Below are 18882 nucleotides of genomic sequence, written 5' to 3'. Positions count from 1 at the left end.
AAACTTAAAAACATTGCCCCACCACGAAAAGATAACGTTTCTCATAGGATAGACAGAATTTTTGTAGGCGGAGCTTAAGGTTAACATTGAGACCCTGATTGGTCATATGAGAACGCAGCCAGATAGTTTTTTTTAAACCAACTTCGGTAAATTTTAGTAAGGAGAAGTTTGGAGTGAGATGCTTCCGAGAGGGCGAGCTGGACGGAGCTGCGCCGGACGCTGCCCCCTGACGAACACCGACAAGGTAATGAACCCACGCGATGCCACACAACAGTGCTTAAAGCTTCCACTCAGAACTGCAGAACTCTCGTCAGTTACATCCCCTTTTTGCGTAATGCTAGTGTCAATCGTCAACTAAAGCACATGGTGTTCACATTTGCCACCTGAAGTAAAAATCTGAAATGGGATGATTTTTCTATTATATAATTATTGAGAAGCGACATCAGCCACTGTAATTTTCGACAAGTTAGATAAGTAATTAAAAATAATTGAGGGTCACTGTAGACCATTTTTATAGTTTTCTCTTTTGTGAAACCTAATTCAAACCTAGATTATACACTCCTGGAAATGGAAAAAAGAACACATTGACACTGGTGTGTCAGACCCACCATACTTGCTCCGGACACTGCGAGAGGGCTGTACAAGCAATGATCACATGCACGGCACAGTGGACACACCAGGAACCGCGGTGTTGGCCGTCGAATGGCGCTAGCTGCGCAGCATTTGTCCACCGCCGCCGTCAGTGCCAGCCATTTTGCCGTGGCATACGGAGCTCCATCGCAGTCTTTAACACTGGTAGCATGCCGCGACAGCGTGGACGTGAACTGTATGGGCAGTTGACGGACTTTGAGCGAGGGCGTATAGTGGGCATGCGGGAGCCCGGGTGTAAGTACCGCCGAAATGCTCAACACGTGGGGCGTGAGGTCTCCACAGTACATCGATGTTGTCGCCAGTGGTCGGCGGAAGGTGCACGTGCCCGTCGACCTGGGACCGGACAGCAGCGACGCACGGTTGCACGCCAAGACCGTAGGATCCTACGCAGTGCCGTAGGGGACCGCACCGCCACTTCCCAGCAAATTAGGGACACTGTGGCTCCTGGGGTAACGGCGAGGACCACTCGCTACCGTCTCCATGAAGCTGGGCTACGGTCCCGCACACCGTGAGGCCATCTTCCGCTCACGCCCCAACATCGTGCAGCCCGCCTCCAGTGGTGTCGCGACAGGCGTGAATGGAGGGACGAATGGAGACGTGTCGTCTTCAGCGATGAGAGTCGCTTCTGCCTTGGTGCCAATGATGGTCGTATGCGTGTTTGGCGCCGTGCAGGTAAGCGCCACAATCAGGACTGCATAAGACCGAGGCACACAGGGCCAACACCCGGTATCATGGTGTGGGGAGCGATCTCCTACACTGGCCGCACACCTCTGGTGATCGTCGAGGGGACACTGAATAGTGCACGGTACATCCAAACCGTCATCGAACCCATCGTTCTACCATTCCTATACCGGCAAGGGAACTTGCTGTTCCAACAGGACAATGCACGTCCTCATGTATCCCGTGCCACCCAACGTGCTCTAGAAGGTGTAAGTCAACTACCCTGGCCAGCAAGATCTCCGGATCTGTCCCCCATTGAGCATGTTTGGGACTGGATGAAGCGTCGTCTCACGCGGTCTGCACGTCCAGCACGAACGCTGGTCCAACTGAGGCGCCAGGTGGAAATGGCATGGCAAGCCGTTCTACAGGACTACATCCAGCATCTCTACGATCGTCTCCATTGGAGAATAGCAGCCTGCATTGCAGAGAAAGGTGGATATACACTGTACTAGTGCCGACATTGTGCATGCTCTGTTGCCTGTGTCTATGTGCCTGTGATTCTGTCAGTGTGATCATGTGATCTATCTGACCCCAGGAAAGTGTCAATAAAGTTTCCCCTTCCTGGGACAATGAATTCATGGTGTTCTTATTTCAATTTCCACGAGTGTAGATCTGATATGGCATAGGTCATCCTTAAATCCATTGTAGAACTTGGAAACCCATTCTTGGAATATTCGTTCACATTTTTGTTGAAGGCAGTTGGTTTTTACCATCCTGTATTAAAACATTTCCTTTTATCAATAGTGCAATTTATAAACCATGTTTTGTAAGTAGAATAAAATTTCCAATGGTAAACTTAACTGCCTTTTCTACGTTATTTTACCAGCTAACTAAAAGTAGGAATGCCTTGAACCCCTTCCAATAAATTTATTTAGTATTAAGATTCTTTTACCGGGAGTGCAGTGGAGCTGACGCTGAGATCATTAAGTATTTGGTTATATCATCGCTAGTCTCACTGAACTCTTCTGAATTCTACATGTTATGTGTGGTCTGGCGTCTCCTTACCATTAAGAGGTCCCAGGTTCAAACACTAAAACATAAAAAAATCACGCTCAGAGCGTCGTTGCGCGAAAGTGGTAGGGAGACACGATATAGAACAAACAGACACCACGCAGAATGTTAGAGTATAAATGTGTACTTTGTGTCTGTTGTGTTGGGCGTTTCTAACAAACCAGACATCATTCGGGATGTGCCTCGTTTATTCATTTATATGAAACAGAGAATGGGGAAAAAGGCAAGAGATGGGTGTTGAGCGACTTCAGCCGCACACGTCATTGTGGTAAAGCAATGACCAAAATTGAAAAATTTGGCTAGACTGGGAACTGATCCCCAATTTACCGTTCCTTATGAACGGTTGCCTTACCCACATCGGCCATGCGGACACTATTTAAGACCAACTCAAATTTCCAACTGATAGCATGCATTATTCCCTACTCTCAAATTATTGATTCGCGTAGGAGTTCGGAAGAAATTAACGCATCTTCACTTACGGAACGGGATGTATATCGATACCACACTCTACCTCCCACCCCACAACCTGCGTGGGTGGCGGGGAAAAATTTGAAATTCTCGATGAGAACCCCGTTTTGTATTGCAGATTATGATTCTAAAGCAATATCTACATATGTTTGATCTGAAGCATTATTTAATTTCGGACGGAAGGCGTTGTAATCGGAGGTATAGGAATGGTACACAATGGTTATTTACGACATGCTACTAAGTAGCCGTTGAATATCCAATGGCACGTGGAGCCCAGCTCCAGGGTTTAAATGGCTCTGAGCAATACGAGACTTAACTTCTGAGGTGATCAGTCCCCTAGTACTTAGAACTACTTAAACCTAACTAACCTAAGGACATCAAACACATCCATGCCCGAGCCAGGATTAGAACCTGCGACCGTAGTGGTGGCGCGGTTTTAGACTGTAGCGCCTACAACCGCTCTGCCACCCCAGCCGGCCCCAGCTCCATGCTGGCATCGTAACACAGACTAGTGTTTCGTAACTTCTGATGGGAAACCTCATTCGCAACGTTGTACAGCATCAAGAAAGGCCACACATTGGACTTTGAGAACACAAAGGTGCTCTGCCTAACGCTCGGCTATTGGGAGATCGTCGTAAAAAGATTCCACCGAAATTTGGGTTGACGAGAACCATGTTAACAGAGGGGAAGAATAGCAACTGAGAGCTGCATGGGATCCAGCGATAGCGGTCATTCGTCGAGAGCACGCCCAGCAACATTTTCCTTGCGATACAGTGCCGGAACGTTCTGTCAGGCATACGAACGGCGGGCCCGTTATCCTCGTCTTTCCCGCCCCACCTTGACTGAACCCCCCATCCCTGCCACCGGCCTCTGTACTCAACCTACCGGATCCAGGTGCTTGGGTACACACCGCAGGTATAAGTAGAACGTCATTCACAAAATCTTAATAATTAGCCAGAAGATGAAAAATACCAATATGTCACTCGTCGAAAACTTGTGGTTGTATAAACTCCCACACGGCTGAATATCCGAGAGTTGTTTATTAATCCTGACAGAATCTTACGCTGTGTAAAAAATACTGATTTATTAGTGAGTTTTTTTTCCCCTAGAGAGTTAAATCTGTGTTGCAATGTGCCTAAATTATTGATTATGAGAATATTGTTTTCCTCAGATATGCCAGAGCAAACACATACTGTGTTTCTGTGTGGTCCATAAATGATGAAGTGTAGCAGTGAAAGTTCAAAAAGTAGAAAAAGAGAGTGTTAGAGCGAAGTGATAGGTGCATGTGTGTGATAATCCTCTTCAATCAAAAATGGTTCTGTCCTTCATACCTCCACTGTGTTACCACAGATGACGTATTACTGATCTAGGATTGCAGGACACGCCAGGTACCGAACACACCATCTTTCATCGTTACCTCACACCACACTACGTCATCTTTCCACTGCTGTCTTCTCAAATGCTCTAAAAAGAGCTGCCAGTAGCCCAATGTGATGGCTGAAATATTACATTCTCCTTACACTACGTTTACATCCCTATTAAGAATTTCATTTTAAAGATTTTACTGAAAACTTGTTCTAAAATTTTCGATTTTAATATTGATTACCAGCGCTCAGATTATCACATTCCATGTATCATCGTGCTTTGATAACCTATGTATATGTAGGTTTATCAGCTGTTTTATAAAATGTGCATGAGATATTACAGCCACGCATTTTGATGTCATTCATAAAACTTACACCGAAAAGTAATAAATGTACTTCGAAATATAACTGTTTAGACCAGCCAGTATGAATTTGCTCTAGTAGTGATGCATTATTACCAGATTTGGTTTCTATTAATAAACAATTAAATTAAATTTGTCCAGTAGAATTACTAGCACTTTCAACCAGCCCACTTTTTGCTTCCTACAGCTTCAACGATGAGAAAGAGCATATTGCATTATCATCTGCGCCAGGACACGTTAACCGTCTGTAACGGAGAATATACGTTGTTGTCGAGGCTGTTATGTAAACACTCATCTATTCAACTAAAATGAAAAGGGTAAAACGCTAACTGTACTCTGCAACACAACAAAATGCCGCGCCAAAACATGTACTCAGTAACATTAGGATTTAAAATGTAGAGGCTCTTTGTGTAAACGCAGAGACCAAAGGAGAGTAGTAACGTTTGTCCAGCAGTAACCATAGAAACAATGCAGAAAGAAAGCGATACGCTTTGTGCGTAATTTAATGGAGCACCGCCCGCAAGGTAGGGTCAATGCCAAAACAAGTTGAAATGGCCTAAGTGACGGCGTGGCTGCCTGCTAATTACGCGCACCTGGCTTGTCTGCTATTACGCGCACACGTGCCACGGTCCACCCGCAGCACTGCACAGAAGCCACATTTGCTGCACTGGTGAGCAGATGCTTCGTGTGTTGCTGGTTGCCGGCTGTCAGGGGTACGCTGTGCCGCTGGCAGGCAGTGAGGGCGGCGCAACGGCGCATTCGTAGGACGCTGTGTGTAACGAGATCTGTCCGGACGTGTTGTTCGTGTCAAACACGCACGCGCGCGTACACACGCACACACACACTCACACGCACACACACACACACACACACACACATGGGCGCTCGCGCAGTGCGTAGCACGTACATGTAGAGAGTGAGAGAAAGGAAGGCAAAGAGTGAAGCAGATGCAAATGAAATGCCATAGAACACTCTAAAAGTCACTCACAGATGATGCAGATTATTAAGTGGGGCATAGTGGGGAGATCGAAACATCGATGTAAACATTTACCTAGGACGGATGGAAGATTCTGAAGTTGTACTGTTTCTAATCAAGTCGTTCTCTAATTTTTGAAGCCACGTGTTGAAGGCAAGTCATGCCCACAGAAATAATTTTTGCCGGAGAATGGCAACTTTTATTGTTTTTAAAAAATGACAGTAGTACGTTTAATATTATTCTGTAGGCAGTTTACTTTGATACCCGTCATGTATTCGTAAAGGTAATATTATATTTTTAGTACACTATTTGACATTTCATTCTTACATTACTAAACGCAAAGCATTCTATGAGTTAAAAGATCAAGGCAGTTAAGTATATATTTTATACAGGGTGGTGAGAAACTGTCTGAAGACCTTGTAAGGGTGTTTGCAGGGTACGCTGCGCTGAAAAATTATTGTTAACAAAAAATTCAATACGTTGTAATGTTTTCAAGTTAACAGCATTGAAGTTAGCTAATTAGACCATTCCATGGATGCATTTCAATCTCGGTCTTTCTCTACACATTGTACCCTTTACATCTTCCCCTAGTACCATAGAAGTTATTTTGTGACGTCTTAAACACACGTCCTACCATTATGTCAGAGTTATTCATATAGACCTATCTTCGCCCATTCTGCAGAAAACCTCCTCGTTCCTGATCAGTCCTCTTAATTCTCAACGTTCTTTTATAGCACCAATCCTAAAATGCAGCAACCCTCATCTGTTTTGGTTTTGCCAATGTCCATCACTCAGTACCATAATCCCAGAGAATCTTCCTCAAATGAAATCCTATGAGTGACACCAGTAAACTTTGCTTGACCAGGAATTTGATTTTTGTGTCCTCCTTGCTCCCTCCGTCATGGGCTATTTTGTTCCCAAGGTAACACCATAACGTAGTGTAATTCGTGAACTGCTCTGAAGTTAAGCATTTCTCCTACCTCATTTTTCCTTTTTTCCCTTTTTTTGCTTTATTTTCAGTCCATTTTCTGTGCTGAACTGACATTTCATTCCACTCAACACATCCTATAATTTGTCTACACTTTCATTGAGGATAACAATGTCATCATCCAATCTTGTTATTGTTACCATATCATCATAAATTTTAATCCCATTGTTCAATCTTTTATTTCCGTCACTGTATCTTCGTTGTATTGATTGAACAGTAAGGTGACTGGAGCATACACATGTAGCTGTAGATGGGCGGAATGTGCAGTGAATCCATGAAGGTTAGCAACGTTTTACAGTATTACATAGAACAAGGAAATTACCGAATTGGTAAACCATATGTATATATGTATACAGGATACGTTCACAGAGTATTAACTTATTTCTCGAGACTTGCGGGAGAATATCATCGGTTGAAAAGATATTTTCTATGCTGCTTATTCCATGGATGATTAACCTAATTACCTCAAGATACCATCAATGAAACTCAGCATGGCAATTGATTCTTCTACACGTTGTATTATGTAACCGTTGTATATTAGCGTTTTATATGTTTATTACTGATTCTTTTACCATACTAAAATAACGTGAGCGAACATCAATTGTGTTCTTCGCCTCTACACAGACAAAACTTTACGTTTATTTGCAACCATTTCCTACATCAATCTTCGATTCTATGCAGTGTTTATTTGTGCATTTCGCTACATCCTACCGGAATATCAATCCTTATATAGCATAATCAACAACTACATTAAACACCTACTGTTAAGCGCATTTGCGAAAAAAATGTTCAGATGTGTGTGAAATCTTATGGGAATTAACTGCTAAGGTTTCAGTCCCTAAGCTTACACACTACTTAACCTAAATTATCCTAAGGACAAACACACGCACCAATGCCCGAGGGAGAACTCTAACGTCCTCCGGAACCAGCCGCACAGTCCATGACAGCAGCGCTTGAGACCTCTCGGCAAATACCGCACACAAATCATTTGCTTTGCACGACGCATGGTACACTATAATAGTAGTATTCCATTCATTTCTGTCCCAATATCGCATGCTGATGGAGGAAAGATATTAGAGTCGATATGCATTAATCCCTCTTTTGATCGCTATCATGGATAAATAGTGATGGTGACATAGTGAAACCTCAGTCTTCACTGAATGTATTTCCTCTGGATATTGTTTTTGGAGAAATACGTTCTCTAATTTCATAGCTTCTTCTGTTACATACTCGTGTGGTAAAGTGACATTAATGTTAGTTTTTTCGCAGTAAAATGTGATACTTATAGTAAAGCCCCACATACTCCATGAGCCAAAACATCATGATTGCCTCCCACCGCGAGGTTGTACGCTGCCTGACAGCGCTGATGGCACGTGCCGTTTTTAAGTAGAATATGAGGTGAGCAGAGACGAGTGGTGAATCATTACTTCGACGATGAAGTGCGCAAACGCGGAAATCCACCGCCATAAGAGTCTTTGACAGAAGCCAGATTGTTGTGGTTCAGTAACTGGGAGCGAGCATCCCGGGAACGGCGAAGCTGGTCGGCTTTTCGCTTGCAACTGTCTGAACATCTGTGGAAAGTTGTTTAAGAATGCTGAAAACACGAGTAGGTGACAAAAATAGGACGTCGATACCCCATCAGAGGACACATGGATGGGAGGCTTGTCCACTCTCTAAAGCAGGATAGACGGCCATCTAAACTGGTTCAGGCAGAAGTGTTTTGGACCGCACAGTTTACTGCACAGTGTAGAGAATGGTGTTCGGCAGCACAGGACCACTACATGTTCCCATGTTGGAGCAACAATATCGTCAGTTATGGCGGGATCATCGAGATAGGGTCGTGTATTTTTAAACCAGATAGATGGTCCAAATACTCCGTCATCCAAGTGAACGAGTATTCGAAACACGCAGCGCGCGAAGGACACAGGCCAGTGGGAAGCAGTGTTATACGACATTCACCTTGGCTTTCATGGGATCTACGGTAGTAATGAAGGCACCATGACAGCTGTGGACAACGTGAACGTTATTAGGTATCTCACGTAACCCCTTACGCTTGATGTCTTTCCCGACAGAGATGGCATCTTCCAGCGTGATAACTGCTCCTTACGACGCTAAAATCGTGCTCCAATGGTTTGAGAAGGACTGCACTGAACTCACGCTGATGTCTTGACAACAGATTTGGCTTATTTGAATCCAATGAAGCCAAACAGGGATATTATTGCGACCAGCTCTGAATCAACAGACCACACTTCGAATAGGCATCTGGTGCCACAAACATTAAGTACTTGTTGAATCCATGGCACGCAGAATCAGTACTGAATTGTGTTCCGGAGGTGGACCAACACGCTTGAAACAAGGTGACCATAATGTTCTAGTACATCAGTGTATTTGCGACGTTCCTTGGTGATTAATTATTTTTTCTCGTGGTATCTCACCAAAAGTTAGGGCACCCGTTGTGTATATATAGAGATAAGATACCCAATTTGCAGAAAGAAAGTCTACCGAAACAGCGTCTAGGTGATCCGGAAGAGCAAATCAAAGATTGAAAACCACTGATATCGTCTGTCTAGAGAAAGACTTTGTGATATTGGACAGATTGCCATACAGGTTTCTTCGGGAAAGACCCAGCTGATTTTCACCCTTTTCCTTACCTAACCTGCAATTAGACTTGCTTTGCAGTAACCACCCCAGAATACATTATTGTAAACGTGTATACCAGCTGTATGAGTTTATGTAATCACTTTACACGTCAGATAATTAAAACTACTTGCAGAGAGGCTATAGCTCATGACCTTTTCCCAGTGTTGATTATCTGGATGGTGTATATATTCAGAGGTCAACCATTGTATGTTCTTGTTGCCCTAATAAAGTAAATACGGAATGACAGTAATGATACACGTATAATTTATATTCGAAAGAAGCCAATCGCAATTCGGTAATACTCATTTTTGATGTACTATGAAGATAAGTGTCCTTGACTGATAAAGAACATGTTTGTCTTCAGCACTAATAATATGACACTTATGAATAATACCTGTACAGTCTACGGTGAGTAATGTCTAACTACAATAGTTTAGACAGCCAACCCTTTAAAATATCGTTTTTGTGTCAATCAATTCAACATTGCAGCAAGAGTGTATCTGCTTGTTCAAATAATGGACGGTGGTAACCATCAAACATTAAACTATGGGATAACGATAGGCACTCTCTGGCTGTTAGATAGCGTCCCTAATCTAATTGAGCTGTTGACACAGTGGTGGGGTCAGGGGGGCATAGTTAAGAGTGATATCCTATGGTAAAATTTTTAGAGACAGTGCAGGAGACATTCCAATACTGTTGTCCATCTCTGAGGAACAAACTGTAGTATCCACATTTGTGTATCTCTAATTCGATGTGAACTATGCAGAATATCCAAGCCAATGACGTACCTCCCACATCCCTTATGTACAAAGTACCAATTTAACTAATAAATGGTAAACTGTGTTTAATTCATCATCTTCATTCAAATAAAACAATGTGCCACCACTCTCCTAAATACCAAACAATATTATGTCAAAATTAGTCAGTTATAAGTATGTCGAAATCAATGAAATCTATATCGATGTTAATGATTTTATATTGAAAGCATTCCGTTCGAAAGCAACACTTTACCATTTGAGCTGTAACTTCCAACATCTCGATAGCCCTTGGGCGTATCTTTTATGTCTGTACAGCTGCGTAGTGACCTAAGAGGAAAGTGACTACACTATCGTTGTCACGCTCATGTTTCGTTATTCGCTTATCAATCATATTTTCCATGTTTTTCACATTTCCATATCTTCCACATGCTTATCAGATAGTAGTGGGGCTAGGAAATTCAGTTTACTTCTAAGGAACCAGAAATTAAATTGACACCAACTGTTTCGTCAGCTGTTTCGTATTCTTGAATAGTGAGATTACTTCTTTCGGCTCACTGACATGGAGCAAGTCTCTCAATAAAATGCTACTTTGGTAACTTGCTTGTCTGTAACCTAAGCCAGTTACAAACTGAAGAAAGAGGACCTACAGTTAAAGGTAGAATCTAAACCACATGTTGTTTCTGGCGAATCTTCGCAACACTGTTAGGTAAATGATGACTCAAAAAATGCATAGTCCAACCAGAATACACATTTAGGACATTTCATTTTCCAGGCACGTACGTCACTGCTCCACAACGAATTCCAACAAGCTTGAATAAGACGCTGTAATATTAACCAGTTGCCCGTCATGATGCCACCGCCGGACACAGTAGAGCATCCCACATTACACCATGTGTCCCTACATTGTCTAGTACAATATGTTGATCACTACTATACGGTAATATATATTTCTTCATTGAGTTGCCGCCGGTGTACAGGATATCAAGTACCATATCTTGAGTTTTTCGCGCTGTATAGAACATTCAAATTGTTGTGTACTATTTCGTACACAACAGTAAGGAGAGTTAGGCTACAGAAAGGTGCAGCATCTGTCGTCGAAGGAAGCTGGACAACAGCAGAAATGATTAGCGAACCCACAAATACAATAAAGAGAAACATTTACTTAAAATATAGGTTTCTCCATGAATTGCGATGAAACTTTACAAAACAAGTAACAGCAACGAAATCCAGCTACGAGATATAAGAAGAAGCAAACTGAAGATTACGAGGCCCCTACCACTAATGCATGACCGAACTGTCGAAGGCAGACTATGACTGGCTACTCTCCAAGACTGTCTACACCTACATCTACATGGATACTCTGCAAATTACATTGAAGTGCCTGGCAGAGGGTTCATAGAACCACCTTCACAATTTTGTATTATTCCAATCTCCTATAGGGCGCGGAAGGAGTGTATACCTACATCTTTCGGTACGAGCTCTGATATCCCAAATTTTATCGTGGTGATCGTTTCTCCGTAAGTAGGTCGGTGTCAAAAAATATTTTCGCATTCGGAGGAGAAGGTTCGTGATTGGAATTTGGTGAGAATATTCCGTCGCAACGGAAAACACCTTTCTTTTGATGATTTCCAGCATAAATCCAATCATTTCTGTGATACTCTCTCCCATTTTTCGCTATAACACAAGACGTGCTGCCTTTCTTTGAACTTTTTCGATGTACTCCGTCAGTCCTATCTGGCAAGGATCCCACAATGCGCAGCAATATTCTCAAAGAGGACGGACAAGGGTAGTGTTACTTAATAGGTCTGTTGCATTTTCTGTCCTGCCTTTGGTTAGCCATCCCCACAACATTTTCTGTGTGTTCCTTCCAATTTAAGTTGTTTGTAATTGTAATACCTACATATTTAGTTGACTTTACGGCTTTTAAATTAGATTGATTTATCGTGTAACCGAAGTTTACCGAGTTCCTTTTAGCACTCATGTGGATGACCTTACACTTTCCGTTATTTAGAGTCAAATACGACTTTTCGCACTATTCAGATATTTCTTCTAAATCGTTTTGCAGTTTGTTTTGATCTTCTGATGACTTTATTAGTCGTTAAAGACAGCGTCATCTGCAAACAACCGAAGACGGCGGCGCGGATTGTCTCCCAAATCTTTAATATAGATAAGGAGCAGCGAAGGGCCTATAGCAATACCATGGGGAACGCCAGAAATCACTTCTGTTTTACTTGATGACTTTCCATAAGTTACTAAGAACTGTGACCTCTCTGACTGGAAATCACAAATCCAGTCGCTTAACTGAGACGATTTTCAGTAAGTACGCAACTTCAGTACGAGCCGCTTGTGTGGTAAAGTGTCGAAAGCCTTCCAGAAATCCAGAAATACGGAATCCATCAGAAATCCCTTCTCAATAGCACTCAACGCTTCATGTGAGTAAATAGATAGTTGTGTTTAACAAAAACGATGTTTTCTAAACTCATGTTAACAGTGTGTCAATAGACCGTTGTCCTCAATGAGACTGCCACCGTAGCGGAAACTGGTGTCGTAAATATTTCGGTAAGAAAGTTAAGTGACCACCTGCACGTAATGCGTCGTGGGCACCCAGCTGGGCGACAGCCATCTGGAAACCAGCCATTAGTGTGTGCCTTTCAGAGGCACAGGTGGAGAAAAAAATAAAGAGGCCATTATCCTCGCTATTGACTTTCCTTTGTAGAAAGCATCGCAAAAACGACACGCTCATTACTTGGAAAGATACTTTCTTACATCTGCACACCTGATAATGACAAGCGTCTTTCTACAAGAGTTGAGAGAATTTCTACTAAGTTCTGAAATGCCACATCACTATTGAATGATATTTTTATGCCTTTTACATAAATGCCTATTTCATTTGATATCTGTTTTCCAGCTGTGTTACAGCATTGGTTTTATAAAATAAAATTAAATGCATTTGCTAATGTGAAAACTTTCTGTCAACAGATATGTTAAATAATAATTTTATGATCCACATTCTTAAAAAAAAAGGGGGCTCTTGGAAAGGAAAGAACAATAAGAAGGGACTAGTAACAGGAACTGCATACATAATTTTCTTTTCAAGTACTTGGTAATTTTTTTCATAGAATAAGTTGTGGTCCACCACTTTAATTGCATAGACATTAAGATGTGAATAGACATTGTCCTTATCTGCATTGTTGTCTTTAGTGTAACATTTTCTCTACTTGAACTTTGTCATGTTTAGGTATAAGTTATAGCATTTGCTGCGGCTGTTTGCCATTCATAGTGCTACTGAATGTCACTTTGTATTACTAGGTTAAGCCAATTTTATTACTGATTTATTTTTCTTGTTTGCTGCGCATTGCCTTATATTAGTTGTAATATTGCTGCCTTTTTTTGCCAATTTCCATTTTTTAACATTGCTGTTTGTGTAAATTGTTTTGTGCTGCTGCATTGCCTCATCCCTTAGTTAAGCATCTGAGCTCAGTAGATTTAAGTTAGCTTAAGAGGGGGTAGACTATATAAGAAACTAACTATGACGAATTGGAAGAAAAGCATTGAGAAGCTATAAGAAAATGGTTTGGCCAAAAAAGTAGTGTACAGTGGAGGAAAACTATTTTTGAAAGAGGATGAGAACAGAATGCAGAAAGCATGCTTGGATAGAATTTTTTTTGGCTGGAGCAAATGTTGAAATGAGAGGGACAATCTATGGAATGACGTTTTCGGTTGGACTCCAGTACCAAATGTTACCCTGAAAACAAACCCTGCCCTTTCCTTGTGTTATCCCACTATGTGTTTGTGTACCCTTGTGTATTTATGTTCTTCCTGTCTTTATATGTTCATCTGATAAGACTTACGTTATAGAATTTTCTAATATTCAGCTACATTCACTTTGATGAGGAATACTGTTATCCTCAAATATAATTTGCGTTAATAATATGTCGTTTTCTTTGTAAATATGTTTAGAAATTATTTATTCTGTTCTGTTTTAATGCTTCTGTGTGAAGTTAATGTTTCAAAACTTATTCTGATCTTTTATGTATTTACTTATGTCATAATTTTTGTAACACTGATGTATTTGTTATTTCGATTCTTTTGTAAAGCCTGTATTACTGCAAATGTTATCTGTATTATTATGTTCTTTAATGATATATTTTGTGCTTTTGTTATTGTAAGCTCATGTTATAAAATTGTAATTGACACCAGTCCATCAAATTAAGTAACTTGTAAATTACATTTCACTGCACTCGTTTCTGTTGGTCATAGTATATGGACAATATGTGAGAAGTAGGGACTGATAGTGTTTGCACGTGTGTTAATAATTCAACAAGTGACTGGATAACAGCATTGCTGGTTCTAAGGACATTTCAAACAAATTCTTTGCGATTGGACAAGTGGTGGTTTATGGACTTGCTATATTATCCGCAAGACCCTTCAATGGTGATTGTGGGCCTGCACAGTCAAACAGATGGCTGCTGGCTATCTCTACAAGGAATGAAGTGGGTCTACACCTTTGATGACTCCCCAATACCATCATCTCTACAAGGACTACAGAGGGTCTAAACCTTTGACGACCCACCAATACCATTATTTCTACAAGGACTGCAGTGGGTCTGCACTTCTGGTGGCCCACCAATACCGTAATCTCTAAAAGGTATACAATGGGTCTACTCTGTGACGACCTACCTAACAATATTCTTTAAAACTTCGACTGCCTCTGCTGTGGGTTTGCTCTGTTGTGGCCCATTACCTGCCTGCATGTCAAGAGTCAGCACTGTCTTTCCGTTGAAAGGACAACGCTACTTCTTCAAGACTGCATGGAAATCCACTACTTCCTTGTGCATTTGCTTTTACTACTCAGACTTTGAGAAAAACACTGCAATTTTACTTTGATGAATGATCATTACTGTCTTTATGGACTGTGAGAAAATTTTTGCTTTTGACCAACATTGTATCGATAAGTGTGTGCATTTCATTTCTTTGTTATTGTAATTATGAAAAAAAATTCAAATCTGTATTGGCCACTGCCCCAAACAACTTGTAAATTTTTTTTGGGGGAGCATGGGGGCTATGTAAGTAGGCTGTTTAGGTTTTTTTATTGGTAACGCCGCCGCCACGTAGCGCTCTGTATGAAAATCACTGGCTGTGCCATGTGCAGTATGTGGCTGGTTGGCATTGTTGTAATACTCGCCATTGTAGTGTTGGGCAGCGGCAGCTGGATGCTAACAGCGCGTAGCGTTGCGCAGTTGGAGGTGAGCCGCCAGCAGCGGTGGACGTGGGGAGAGAGATGGCGGAGTTTTGAAATTTGTAAGAATTGGTGTCATGAACTGCTATATATATTATGACTAGTGAGGTAAATACATTGTTTGTTCTCTATTAAAATCTTTCATTTGCTAACTATACCTATCAGTAGTTAGTGCCTTCCATAGTTTGAATCTTTTATTTAGTTGGCTGTAGTGGCGCTCGCTGTATTGCAGTAGCTTGAGTAACGAAGATTTTTGTGAGGTAAGTGATTTGTGAAACGTATAGGTTAATGTTAGTCAGGGCCATTCTTTCGTAGGGATTTTTGGAAGTCAGATTGCGTTGCGCTAAAAATATTGTGTGTCAGTTTAAGCACAGTCTTGTATAAATTTTTCTAAGGGGACGTTTCACTGGTACTTTCCCAATCGGCCGTTGTGGCTGAGCGGTTCTAGGTGCTTCAGTCTGGAACTGCGCTACAGCTACGGTCGCAGGTTCGAATAATGCCCCGGTCACGGATGTGTGTGCTGTCCTTAGGTTAGTTCGTTTAAATGGTTCTAAGTTCTAGGCGACTGATGACCTCACAAGTTAGGTCCCATAGTGCTCAGAGCCACTTTTCTGAAATTTCTAAACAGCTACGACAATTTACAACGGATATAGCAATTGTTCTTGTATCTAAGTTCTTCCTATGTTTGGCCTGAATCCTTTGTGACTGAAGTCCTTCTTGTGTTTTCCCGGGACCCTCTAACCTAAAAAACCGCCTATTCCATGCCTCACAGCCCCTGCTACCCGTGTAGCCGCCTCCTGCATACTTTGGACACCTGACCTATTCAGCTGAACCTGAAACACAACCACCCTTTGCCGCAATTCGAGGAATCTCCCGCCTACACGGTCACAGAACCGCCTGAGCTTCTGATTCAAACCCTCCACACGGCTCTGTACTAGAGGTCCCGAACCTGTTCTGTCGACTATGCTGCAAATGGTCAGCTCTGCTTTCATCTTGCAAGCAAGACTGGCAGTCTTTACCGCTTCTGCAAGCCCCTCGAAACCAGAGAGCGTCTCTTCTGATCCAAAGTGACACATATCATTGATGCCGACGTGAGCTACCACCTGCATTTGGCTGCACGCTGTGCTCTTCACGGCATCCTAGAGGACCCTTTCCACACCTTTGGCTAAGACTGGGCTTCTTGGTGGACATCATGGGGTCTGACTGGCCCCGAGCTATCTGGAGTCCTTGGGAAACGTGAGTTTCATTTGTCAACTGTGAGACGCCAGGGAAGGTGGTATTGATCATTGGCACCTCAGAAGTAACTTACGAGAATGCAGCCGGCTGATTGAGTCAGTACAGCTAGCTCTTTTTTAAAATTTTTTTTTAATTCACCCGCCTTCTCAGTACTCGCAGCGATTTCAGTATAGAGATCGGATTGGAATCTCATGTCGCCGCATTTCTTTGGCGAGTTCGCTTCCCGTGCTCCGCGAGCCGACAGAAAGAAGAAGAAGGGGGTTCCTGGTGGACTATGCGTGAGGAGTGACATCGGCGTTGGAGGGCAAGACCGCTTGGTCGGTTGGGTTCGGAACGCAATGGGTTCGAATATCCTAGTGTGTAGGGCCGGTGTTGTCCCGATTGCAGGAACCATGTGATCATTCAAGGGCCGACAGGTGGTTGCTTTGTTCTACCCGTGGATTACGAATAAGAATTACTGCAGGTTTGGTCTATGACGTGAACATAAGTATTATAAAATGGTGAACGTTGGTGGCACGTATGTTAGACTTGTGATTGGTGTGAGCTCTCTTCGCTACTGCAGTCTGCAGTTAGAGAGCTGCTTGGAAGGAGGGTGTTGATATCGGCGTTATCTATTTAGCTGCTTTGGACTAAATGATTGTTTTGGATTGAAGGTCGATCCCAGTGTCTTATTAAGAAACCTAAGTCGGCTCCCCGCGTGTTAAACTCTGTTATCTGCAGTTATAACGAGTATTTTGACACTGTGGTAGCGTCCACGAATGAACTTCCGACGTAGTGTTAAGTGTTTATGATAATGGGAAGTTTGATTATGGCGATTTTCAGTCGGACACTTATGAGTGGGGGATATTACTATTCACTTCTCATGCTATTTTACGGTTCAACTTGTTGCGAAATCGCCGATAGTATTTTCGTAATTTAGCTTGAGACGACAATCTGTGGATTGGTGTGGCCATCCGAAGAGTTTAAAGCCCAAAATATTTTTTACTGCCTTTGCTGATGTTGTCTTGCAACAGTTGTGTAAGGTTCGTGTCTGATCAACAATAACTGTGTAAGCTGAAAATACCTTTAGTTTAATGTTGCAAACGTATCAAAGAAATACGTGCATTTACACAGTTTAGAATGTGATAATGTTACGACAGTTGTCAAACGAACGCATCTCGTCCTGAGAAATCGAAATAATCCTAAACACACAATGGTAAATTTTAACTAGAAGTTTCTTTACCAAATTATTCTTATGACTTCGTCATGATTTTGGACAGTACTACGATAAATTATCCGATTCCGATTGAAAGTTCAGCACTATTTACGATGACAAAGTCTACGGAGGAGAGTTAGTTTTGTGACAAGTTGAGCAAAAGATTACCCAAGGTCGCTCGAGTTTACAGTGGACACAAGCTGGTGACCCAGCAAGTTTACGCCTCTGCATGCAGTATTTACTTTACCGACAATGAGCTATTGTCTACATGTGTGCTCTCGCCCACTGGAATTCCTATAAAATCTAATTAAGCCTTTGTTGACTTTTTTCAGCAGAAATTCTCTCTATGTTTCTCGTTATGGGAGGAAACATTCACTCATCCCTAGTCTTGGAACATGGCTATATGCACGCGCATGGATGGAGCAGCGTGCATATTCAAATGCCCTCTCAGTCCTCGCAAACACAATTAACTAATTGGCTGGTTCGTTTCTCCATAGTGGGACATCAACGATGCTACGGCTTAAATCCAGCTGAATGTCAGCTGCAGTGCATGCATTGTCCACTAAAATGTCTCCTCTGCGCCGTACAGAGCAGAATGCACTCCATTCTGCACTTGGCACCAGTTCAGAGAAGAGTCTACGAAAATTTCTCTCTCATTTTTCTCTTAGCTGAACTCTCTCTTAACCTGGGTTTTTCATTCCCCACGTCACTGCGTTTTTTGATAATAGGAGCATTCCTCTTATTTAATGGAAACTCCCTCTACCAATCGCAATGGCCGTATCATTCAAATAGTTCAAATTATTCTATGCACTATGGGATATCTGTGGTCATCAGTCCCCTAGAACTTAGAAATACTTACACCTAACTAACCTAAGGCCATTACACATATCCATGCCCGAGGCAGGATTCGAACCTGCGACCGTAGTGGTCGCTTGGTTCCAGACTGAAGCGCCTAGAACTCCTCGGCCACAACAGCCGGCGGCCGTATCATTGAACTGCATTGAAATCTAGGCACTTTACCTTTTTCTAGTTCATTTCTGTAAACCGGACGTTTTGTGCCCACTCACATGTGTACCATTCACTGCTCACGCGAAAACCTGCGTCACTGGTTATGTTCTTATCCATTTGGAAGTCCAAAAGGCAGTTTTCTAAAGCTTTTTTTCAGTCCTACTTCTGGTGGCTCTGCAGTATGCGTCACCCGCCCAGTCGCTGACTCCCACCGATGGACGCCCCTCCTAAGAGCTTTCCGTAATGCATCGCGTGCATTGGCTTCG

The sequence above is a fragment of the Schistocerca gregaria genome, chromosome 7 (genome assembly GCF_023897955.1).
Source record: "Schistocerca gregaria isolate iqSchGreg1 chromosome 7, iqSchGreg1.2, whole genome shotgun sequence".
In the NCBI taxonomy this organism is placed as follows: Eukaryota; Metazoa; Arthropoda; class Insecta; order Orthoptera; family Acrididae; genus Schistocerca; species Schistocerca gregaria.
The sequence above is the reverse complement of the archived record's forward strand: the minus strand, read 5'-3'. Positions refer to the sequence as shown.